A 9580-nucleotide genomic window follows, 5' to 3' on the forward strand; every position below is an offset into this window, starting at 1 on the left:
AGACGTGCCAGATCATCGACATGGGTACCACCATTACATGTGAGAACACCACCCACCAGGTATGCAGTACATACTCGTGCGACTCGGCCAATGTTGTCTACCTCATACGCTGCAGGAAAGGATGTCCCGAAGCGAGGTACATTGGCGAGACCATGTAAACGCTGCGACAACGGATGAACGGACATCGTGTGACAATCGCCAGGCAGGAATGTTCCCTTCCAATCTGGGAAAACTTCAGCAGTCAAGGGCATTCAGCCTATGATCTCCGGGTAAGCGTTCTCCAAGGCAGCCTTCGGGACGCGCGACAATGCAAAATCGCCGAGCAGAAACTGATAGCCAAGTTCCACACACATTTTTTTCTTTTAAAACAGTTTTTTAAATTAATGTTTTGCAAAGTTTTTCATAATAAATAGTAATAATCCTAACACAGCGAAATAGAGTGAACATTAACAGAGTGCAAAAAGAGAATATACAATCCCAATTGACTAGACGTGACCCCACGCGCCTCAGTCTTCCCACACCCTCCCAACGGAGCACTCACCCCCACTCCCCTACTGGTCGCTGCTGCTGATGTTTTAATTTTCTCTGAGAAGCCATCGGACGGTATTATGCCCCCGCTCAACAGCAGCAGCTCTGTACACTTGGCAAAATTATTTACACACATAAGTCGGCATCTGTTCGTGGTGTTGTCGTCCCTTGCTTCTCCCAGACGGAGTTCGCTGCCGTTGTCGTCTCGTTCCACTTCTGCGCACTTCCGCTTCTGCGGCCCTCCCGTCTTCCCTGTTTTCTCTGCTCCTGTGGACGTTAAGTTTGTTAACGTTTCCCTGCCTCCCCCCTCCCCGGCTCTCCTCTATTGTTCCCTGTCTCTTCCCTCTACCCCCCCTCTCCCCGCTCCTGCCGCCCCCCCCCCCCCCGCGCGCCCCCCCCCCCCCCCCGCGCGTGCCCCCCCCCCCCCCCCCCCGTGGCTCACCTTTCCTTCCTCTTAGATTTAGCTGTCCGCCCCCCACCCCCCTCTCCCGGTCTATCTCTCCCTCTCATGCTTTGGCTACTCTCCCCTGTTTCTTGGCTACCTGGCTATTCTTCTGCTTGTTTGTTGGCCACAAACAGGTCTCGGAACAATTGGGTGAATGGCTCCCACGTTCTGTGGAAGCCGTCGTCTGACCCTCGGATGGCGAATTTGATTTTCTCCATTTGGAGAGATTCCGAGAGGTCGGACAGCCGGTCTGCAGCTTGGGTGGTGCTGCTGACCGCCAGCCGAACAGATTCTATGGCGGGCAATCAGGGAGGCAAAGGCAAGGACGTCCGCCCTCCTCCCCAGGAATAGATCTGGCTGGTCTGAAACCTCGAAGATTGCCACTTTCGGGCATGGCTCCACCCTCACCCCCACCACCTTGGACATTGCCTCGAAGAAGGCTGTCCAGTACTCCACAAGTCTGGGGCAGGACCAGAACATGTGGCCGTGGTTGGCTGGGCCTCCTTGGCACCGCTCACATCTGTCCTCTGTCATGATATTCAAGTGAACATCACAGCACATAACCACATACATAATGATAGACAGAGCAACGGACCAATTAGCACACATAACACGACAGCCAATCACAGACAAGAGCATACACAGTACAAAACAAGAAACACGACACTTCCTGGGCAGTCCATTAGGAGACGGCACAGGGCAAGGACCTCAAAGCCAGACACTCACACAGTCAACACGTGCTGAGTACCAAGTTTGTTGTATAAATAGTTTAACAGAATAAAACTGTGTTGTACCAATCGCAACCGTGTTGGTTCGTCTGTATCTCAAAGCACCCAACACTTCATGGTACCAGAAGTGAATCGAAACATACCCACAAATCTGCCATCCTGTGCCATGGACACCGTCAACACACCGCAGCCATTGCAAGTCGCTGGGAACCTGGGCGTAAATTGGACGCTCTTCAAGCAGCGCTTCGAACTCTTTATGGAAGCCAACGAAAAACACGGCGCCTCGGACAAAAGGAAGATTGCCATCCTCCTCACCACCGCAGGTCAGCACGCCATCCATGTATACAACTCCCTGGTGTTCGCGGAAGGCAAGGACAAATCTAAGTATGACGCGGTCCTCCTCAAGCTCGACCAACACTTCAACGCCGAGGTCAACGAGAGCTTTGAGAGGTATGTCTTCCAGCAGCACCTGCAAGGTAAGGATGAGCTCTTTCAGTCCTTCCTGACGCATCTCCGCATACTGGCGCAGTCCTGCGGTTACGACACCACCTCAGAGTCCATGATCCGGGACCAGATTGTTTTTGGAGTTGCCTCCGGCAGACTATGCCAGCAGCTTCTAAAAATAAAAGGCCTGACCTTAGCATCTGCAGTTGAAGCCTGTGTCCTGCATGAGAACGCGACTAGCCGCTATGTCCAATTTCAGGCGACCGAATCGGCGCGGAGGGGGGGAGGGGTCCTACGCGACCGGATCGGAGAGCCAGGCGACGCACGAGGCTGAAGGGGTCCAGGCGATCGAGTTTCTCCTGGCCCGCAGCCCGGACGAGGGCGGCCGTTTCGCGCACTTTTTGAGGCCTCCCGCGCTTGTGCGCGCCAAAACCTACGGCAACACTGAGGGACGTGATGCGCAGGTGCGCTCGATGCAAGACTGAACTGCACATGCGCAGTGGCGTAACGAACGCCATGACGTCACGACGTGCGGCAACTGTGGAGCTGCACATTTAAAAGGGCAATGTCCCGCAAAAACCCGACAATGCCTACGCTGTGGCAAGGTGGGCCACTACGCTGCTTACTGTCGAGCGGCTCAACCTGTTGATCTTCCGCATCTCCGACAACCTCTCAGGAACGTGCGGACCATTCAGCCTCCACATTACGACATCCAAACCGATGACACAGATGACCAAGACGCCTTCCGGGTTGCGGTCATTGATGGGAACCGGGTCAACACAATCAATCCGGGCAATGAATGGTGTGCCACCCTGACGGTCAACCGATCGGCGATCACTTTCCGCCTGGACACTGGTGCCTCCGCCAACCTCATAGCATGGTCAGCCTTCTACGCCATGAAGGTCAGACCACCAATCCGGCCGTCCCGGTGTAGGATGGTCGACTACAACAGGAATGTTATCCCGGCTATGGGATCCTGCCAGCTCCAGGTGACACACAACACACACACGGCCACACTCTCGTTCGAGATAGTCGGCTCATCGAAGGACTCCCTGCTGGGTGCACAGGCATGCAAAGCTCTCCACCTCGTGCAACGAGTCCACTCTCTCTCTCCAGACGGCACATCTGACTTCCCGGATGCAGAGTTCAACACACAGCTCCAATCGCTCCTCGCCCACAACCAGGAGGCATTCGAGGGCATGGGAACACTGCCATACACCTACCGAATTCGCCTCAAACCGGACGCCATCCCGGTCATTCACGCACCTCGCAGGGTTCCTGCGCCACTTAAAGACCGCCTCAAGCAGCAGCTGCAGGATCTTCAGGACCAAGGGGTCCTATCCAGGGTCACGGAGCCCACGCCGTGGGTCAGCTCCATGGTGTGTGTCAAGAAGCCCTCCGGCAAGCTCCGTATCTGTATTGACCCCAAAGACCTCAATAATAATATCATGAGGGAACATTATCCCATACCCAAACGGGAGGAGATCACCAGTGAAATGGCCCAGGCGAAAATATTTACAAAACTGGATGCTTCTAAGGGGTTTTGGCAGATCCAACTCAATCCCTCCACCCGAAAGCTATGCACCTTCAACACCCCTTTCGGCAGGTTCTGCTACAACCGGATGCCATTTGGCATCATCTCGGCATCCGAGGTCTTTCATAGGATCATGGAGCAGATGATGGAAGGCATCGAAGGGGTGCGCATATATGTGGACGATGTCATCATCTGGTCCACCACACCACAGGAGCACATATATCATCTCCAACGCGTTTTTGCCCGCATACGGGAGAAAGGCCTGCGCCTCAACCGAGCCAAGTGTTCCTTTGGCCAGACCGAGTTGAAGTTCCTGGGGGACCATATCTCCCGGTCAGGGGTCCGTCCGGATGCAGACAAGGTGAGCGCCATCACAGCCATGCCGCAGCCGGCCAACAAGAAAGCAGTGCTACGCTTCCTTGGCATGGTCAACTTCCTGGGGAAGTTCATTCCCAACCTTGCCTCTCACACGACGGCTCTGCGCCACCTCGTCAAAAAGTCCACAGAGTTCCAGTGGCTGCCCACACACCAGCTGGAATGGGAGGAGCTCAAACGCAAACTCACCACTGCACCGGTATTGGCGTTTTTTGACACGTCTCGTGCCACCAAAATCTCAACTGATGCCAGCCAAACCGGCATTGGGGCAGTGCTCCTGCAGCGGGATGACACGGCATCATGGGCCCCGGTTGCCTCTGCATCGCGGGCCATGACCCCCACAGAGCAGCGCTACGCGCAGATCGAAAAGGAGTGCCTGGGCTTGCTAACCAGTTTAGACAAGTTCCATGATTATGTATATGGTCTTCCCCGGTTCACTGTCGAAATTGACCACCGCCCCCTGGTCAGCATAATAAACAAGGACCTGAACGAGATGACCCCTCGCCTCCAGCGCATCTTACTTAAACTCAGGAGGTATGACTTCCAACTGGTCTACACTCCAGGGAAGGAACTCATCGTGGCGGATGCCCTATCCAGAGCAGTGAGCACGCCGCCAGATGCGGAGAGGTTCGTATGTCAGGTCGAGGCACAGGTGGCTTTCACAGCGGCAAATCTACCGGCTGACGACTCCAGTCGGGCCCGTATTCGCCGAGAGACAGCGGCCGACCCCCTTCTACAGCGTGTGATGTGCCACATGACGGGAGGGTGGCTCAAAGGGCAGTGCCCGCAGTTCTACAATGTCCGAGACAACCTGGCCGTCATTGATGGTGTCCTTCTGAAGCTGGACCGGATTGTGATTCTGCACAGCATGCGCCAGCTGGTTCTCGACCAACTACACGAAGGCCACTTGGGGGGTTGAGAAGTGCAGACGCAGGGCCCGAGAGGTGGTGTACTGGCCGGGCATCAGTGACGATATTGCCAACATGGTGCTCAACTGTCCCACCTGCCAAAGGTTTCAGCCGGCGCAACCTCCTGAAACGCTTCTGCCCCATGAGCTGGTGACGTCCCCTTGGGCGAAGGTGTGTGTAGACCTGTTTCACGCGCTCGGCAAGGACTATGTCATCATAGTTGACTACTTCTCAAACTACCCAGAAGTCATACGCCTGCACGATTTGACGTCGTCTGCTGTCATCAGGGCCTGCAAAGACACCTTTGCTCGCCCTGGCATTCCGATGACTGTCATGTCGGACAATGGGCCCTGTTTCGCCAGCCAGGATTGGTCATTGTTTGCTGCCTCGTATGGCTTCACACACGTGACATCCTGTCCTCTGTACCCCCAGTCAAATGGAAAGGTGGAGAAGGGCGTTCACATTGCCAAGCGGCTCCTCTGCAAGGCTGCTGCTGCCGGGTCGGACTCCAACCTCGCCCTGCTGGCCTATCGCTCGGCCCCACTAGCCACGGGTCTCTCACCAGCACAGCTGCTGATGGGTCGCGCCCTCAGAACCACTGTGCCTTCCATCCTGGCACCAACAATAGACCATGCTCCGGTACTGCATAGAATGCAACTGCAGCGCGATCGCCAGAAGAGATCGTATGACACATGGGCAACTGATCTTCCCGCCCTGGCCCCTGGAGACGACGTCCACATCCACCTACCAGAAGGTGGCTGGTCAGCACCTGCCGAAGTTCTCTAAAGCGTGGCTCCCCGCTCGTTCCTGGTACGCATGCCTGATGGATCCGTGCATAGGCGCAATCGCCGGGCTCTTCGCCTTTTTCCACGCTCGCAACGAGATCTTACACTGACACCGTGTCCTCCTGAGGTCCCTGATAGCGACTTTGTGGAGCTGCCTGTTACCATGCCCCTTCCGTCGCCACCCGTGGCCAGGCCCGCACCTCAGCCGATGGTTCTCGACCCACCCTTGAGGCGGTCAACCCGAATTCCCTACTAGACTGGACTTATGAGACTGTTTACACGTTGAACTCTTGCAACCACTGTTTTAACATGTCTATGTTTTACTCGTTACAGGCATTCGTTTTATTGTTCCACATTTCCACGTTGTTTTCTTTTTGTTATGGTACAACCTTGTTAGCATGTCGCACCCGACATCGCCCCTTGTATATAGTTAAGCCCCATGTACATGCTGTAAATATTACTCGCACACACACATTTAGCTGCACTCAGGACACATTTCTATTTATAACCACGTAGGCACATAATCTTGTAAAAAAGGGGGGATGTCATGATATTCAAGTGAACATCACAGCACATACATAATGATAGACAGAGCAACGGACCAATTAGCACACATAACACGACAGCCAATCACAGACAAGAGCATACACAGTACAATACAAGAAACACGACAATTCCTGGGCAGTCCATTAGGAGACCGCACAGAGCAAGGACCTCAAAGCCAGACACTCACACAGTCAACACGTGCTGAGTACCAAGGTTGTATAAATAGTTTAACAGAATAAAACTGCGTTGTACCAATCACAACCGTGTTGCTTCGTCTGTATCTCAGAGCACCCAACACTTCATCCTCCACCTCCGGGAAGAACCTACTCATACGGGTTCTTGTTAAGTGGGCTCTATGTACCACTTTTAGTTGCGTCAGGCTGAGCCTTGCACACGTGGAGGTGGAGTTGACCCTATGCAGTGCTTCGCTCCGGAGTCCCCACCCTATTTCGATCCCCAGGTCCTCCTCCCACTTCATTCTTGTTGCGTCCAGTACGGTGTCGGCCCCTTCTACCAGTCGGTCATACATGTCACTACAGTTTCTTTTATCTAATATGCTTGCGTCCAATAACTCTTCCAGTAGGGTCTGTCGTGGTGGTTGTGGGTATGTCCCTGTCTCCTTTCGTAGGAAGTTTTTGAGTTGCAGGTACCTGAGCTCGTTCCCCCTGGCTAACTGGAATTTCTCGGTCAGTTCGCCCAGTGTTGCGATCCTGCCGTCCGTGTATAGGTCCCTGACTGTCAGTGTCCTTCTGTCCTGTCCCCACCTTTTGAAGGTAGCGTCAGTCAGCGCTGGCGTGAACCTATGGTTGTTGCAGATGGGAGCTTTACCCAACATTCTGGTCAGGCCAAATGTTGCCGTAGTTGGTTCCAGGACTGGAGGGTGGCTATTACCACTGGGCTGCTGGAGCGTTTTTTGGGTGGGGATGGGAGTGCCACCGTGGCGAGAGCCCAGAGGGAGGTCCGCTTGCAGGAGGCGTCCTCCGCGCACACCCATTCGCCTTCTGGCTCCTTGATCCATCCCCTTATTCGCTCGGCCGTCGCCGCCCAGTGGTAAAGTTGTAGGTTTGGGAGGGCAAGCCCCCCCCCTGGATTTTGTTTTTTGTAAGAACTTCTTTGGGATCCTAGCATTCTTCCCCCCTCATACGAACGCCATGATTAGTTTGTCTAGTGCTTTGAAAAAGGCCTTGGGGATGTAGATCGGGTTGGATCTGAATAGGAAGAGGTACCTGGGCAGCACGTTCATTTTGATCGTCTGGACTCTCCCCGCGAGGGAGAGTGGGAGTGTGTTCCATCTTTGCAGGTCCTTTTTTACTTCCTCCGTCAGACTGGTGAGGTTCCATTTGTGGATTCCTTTCCAGTCATGGGCTATTTGGATCCAGGTAGCGGAATTTGTGTTGGGCTTGTTTAAACAGCAGTCCCGTTAGTGCTGCCCCACCTACTTGTGGGTGTACCGGGAAGATCTCGCTTTTGCTCATGTTGAGTTTGTAGCCCGATAAGGCGCCAAACTCTTTCAGGAGCGCGATGATTCCGTCCATGCTGCTTTGTGGGACCGAAATGTAGAGGAGCAGGTCATCTGCATAGAGTGAGACTCTGTGCTCTCTGCCGCCCCTTCGGGTCCCCCTCCAGCTTTTTGCTGCTCTGAGCGCGATTGCTAGTGGTTCGATCGCCAGAGCGAACAGCAGCGGGGACCGTGGGCATCCTTGTCTGGTGCCCCTGTGCAGCTAGAAGTATCGGGAGTTGGTATTGTTGGTCCGTACGCTCGCCATGGGAGCGTGGTATAGGAGCTTTACCCAGGAGGTGAACCCTGTTCCAAGTCCGAACCGCTCCAGTACCTCTATGAGGTATTTCCATTCGACTCTGTCGAAGGCCTTCTCTGCATCTCGGGGACGATCACCTCTGGTATTCTCTCCCGGAGGGGGTCATTATCACGTTCAGCAGGCGCCTGATGTTCGAGGTAAGCTGTCTACCTTTGACAAAGCCCGTCTGATCCTCTGTGACCACCTCTGGTACACAGTCTTCTAACCTTTTGGCTAGGATTTTGGCCAGTATTTTGGCGTCTGCGTTCAGCAGTGAGATGGGTCTGTATGACCCACATTCCGTTGGGTCTTTGTCTTTCTTAGGTATCAGCGAGATTGAGGCCTGTGCTAGCGTGGGTGGCAGTGTGCCCTTAGCCAGCAAGTCTGTGAACATCTCCCGCAGCTGCGGGGCCAGTGCTGTCGCAAATTTTTTGTGGAAGTCCGCCGGGAACCCGTCGGGTCCCTGCGCCTTTCCCGCCTGCATGGAGCTAATGCTGTCCATGATCTCTCCCAGTGCTAGTGGTACTTCCAAGCCCTGTTTTTTGTCCTCCCCCACGACTGGAATGTCCAGTCCATCAAGGAACCGTTTCATCCCAGACTCCCCCATTGGTGTACAGCCCTTGGTAGAAGGCATGGAAGGTTTTGTTGATCTTTTCTGGTTCTGTTTCTAGCGTGCCTCTAGTATCCCTGATTTGTGCAATTTCTCTGGTGGCTGCCTGCTTTCTCAGCTGGTGTGTCAACAGGCGGCTGTCTTTGTCTCCGTGTTCGTATAGGGTCCCACGTGCCTGGCGGAGCTGGTGCACTGCTTTCCTGGTGGAGAGCAGGTCAAAGTTCCTTTGTGGCTCTTTCGTCTCCGCCAGGAGCTCTACGGTCGGGGCCTTGGAGTATTTACGGTCTACCTCCAGTATGGAGTCGACCAGGTGTTGCGTAGACACCCTTTCCTCCCTATCTCTTTGCGCTTTGAAAGCGATGATTTCCCCTCTTCGTGCTTCCCAGAACGTGGAGGGTGAGACCTCCCCATTCTGGTTGTTCTCCGTGTACTCTGCTATGGCCCGTGATAACCTTTTGTTGAAAGCCTTGTCCGCTAGTAGGGCGACGTCCAACCTCCATGTGGGGCGTTGGGCCCTGCCCATCTCCAGCCTCATGTCCATGTAGTGTGGAGCGTGGTCTGATATCACAATTGCGGAGTATTCCACCTTCTATCCCCGGAAGCACTGTTTTCCCCACCACAAAGAAGTCAATTCTGGTGTATATGTTGTGTACTGGGGAGAAGGAGAATTCCTTCTCCCTCGGGTGGGTGAACCTCCAGGGGTCCACCGCTCCCATCTGCTCCATAAAGTGACTGGGTTCCCTTGCCATGCTTGAGGTTTTCCCCGTTATGGGGTTTGATCTGTCTGTCTTTGGGTCCTGTGCACAAGTCCCCCCCATGATTAGTCGATGCGTCGCTATGACAGGGATTTCTGCCTTGGTCTTCTTGATGAAGCTCATGTC

This window comes from Scyliorhinus torazame, chromosome 18 (assembly GCF_047496885.1).
Source record: "Scyliorhinus torazame isolate Kashiwa2021f chromosome 18, sScyTor2.1, whole genome shotgun sequence".
NCBI classification, from domain to species: Eukaryota; Metazoa; Chordata; class Chondrichthyes; order Carcharhiniformes; family Scyliorhinidae; genus Scyliorhinus; species Scyliorhinus torazame.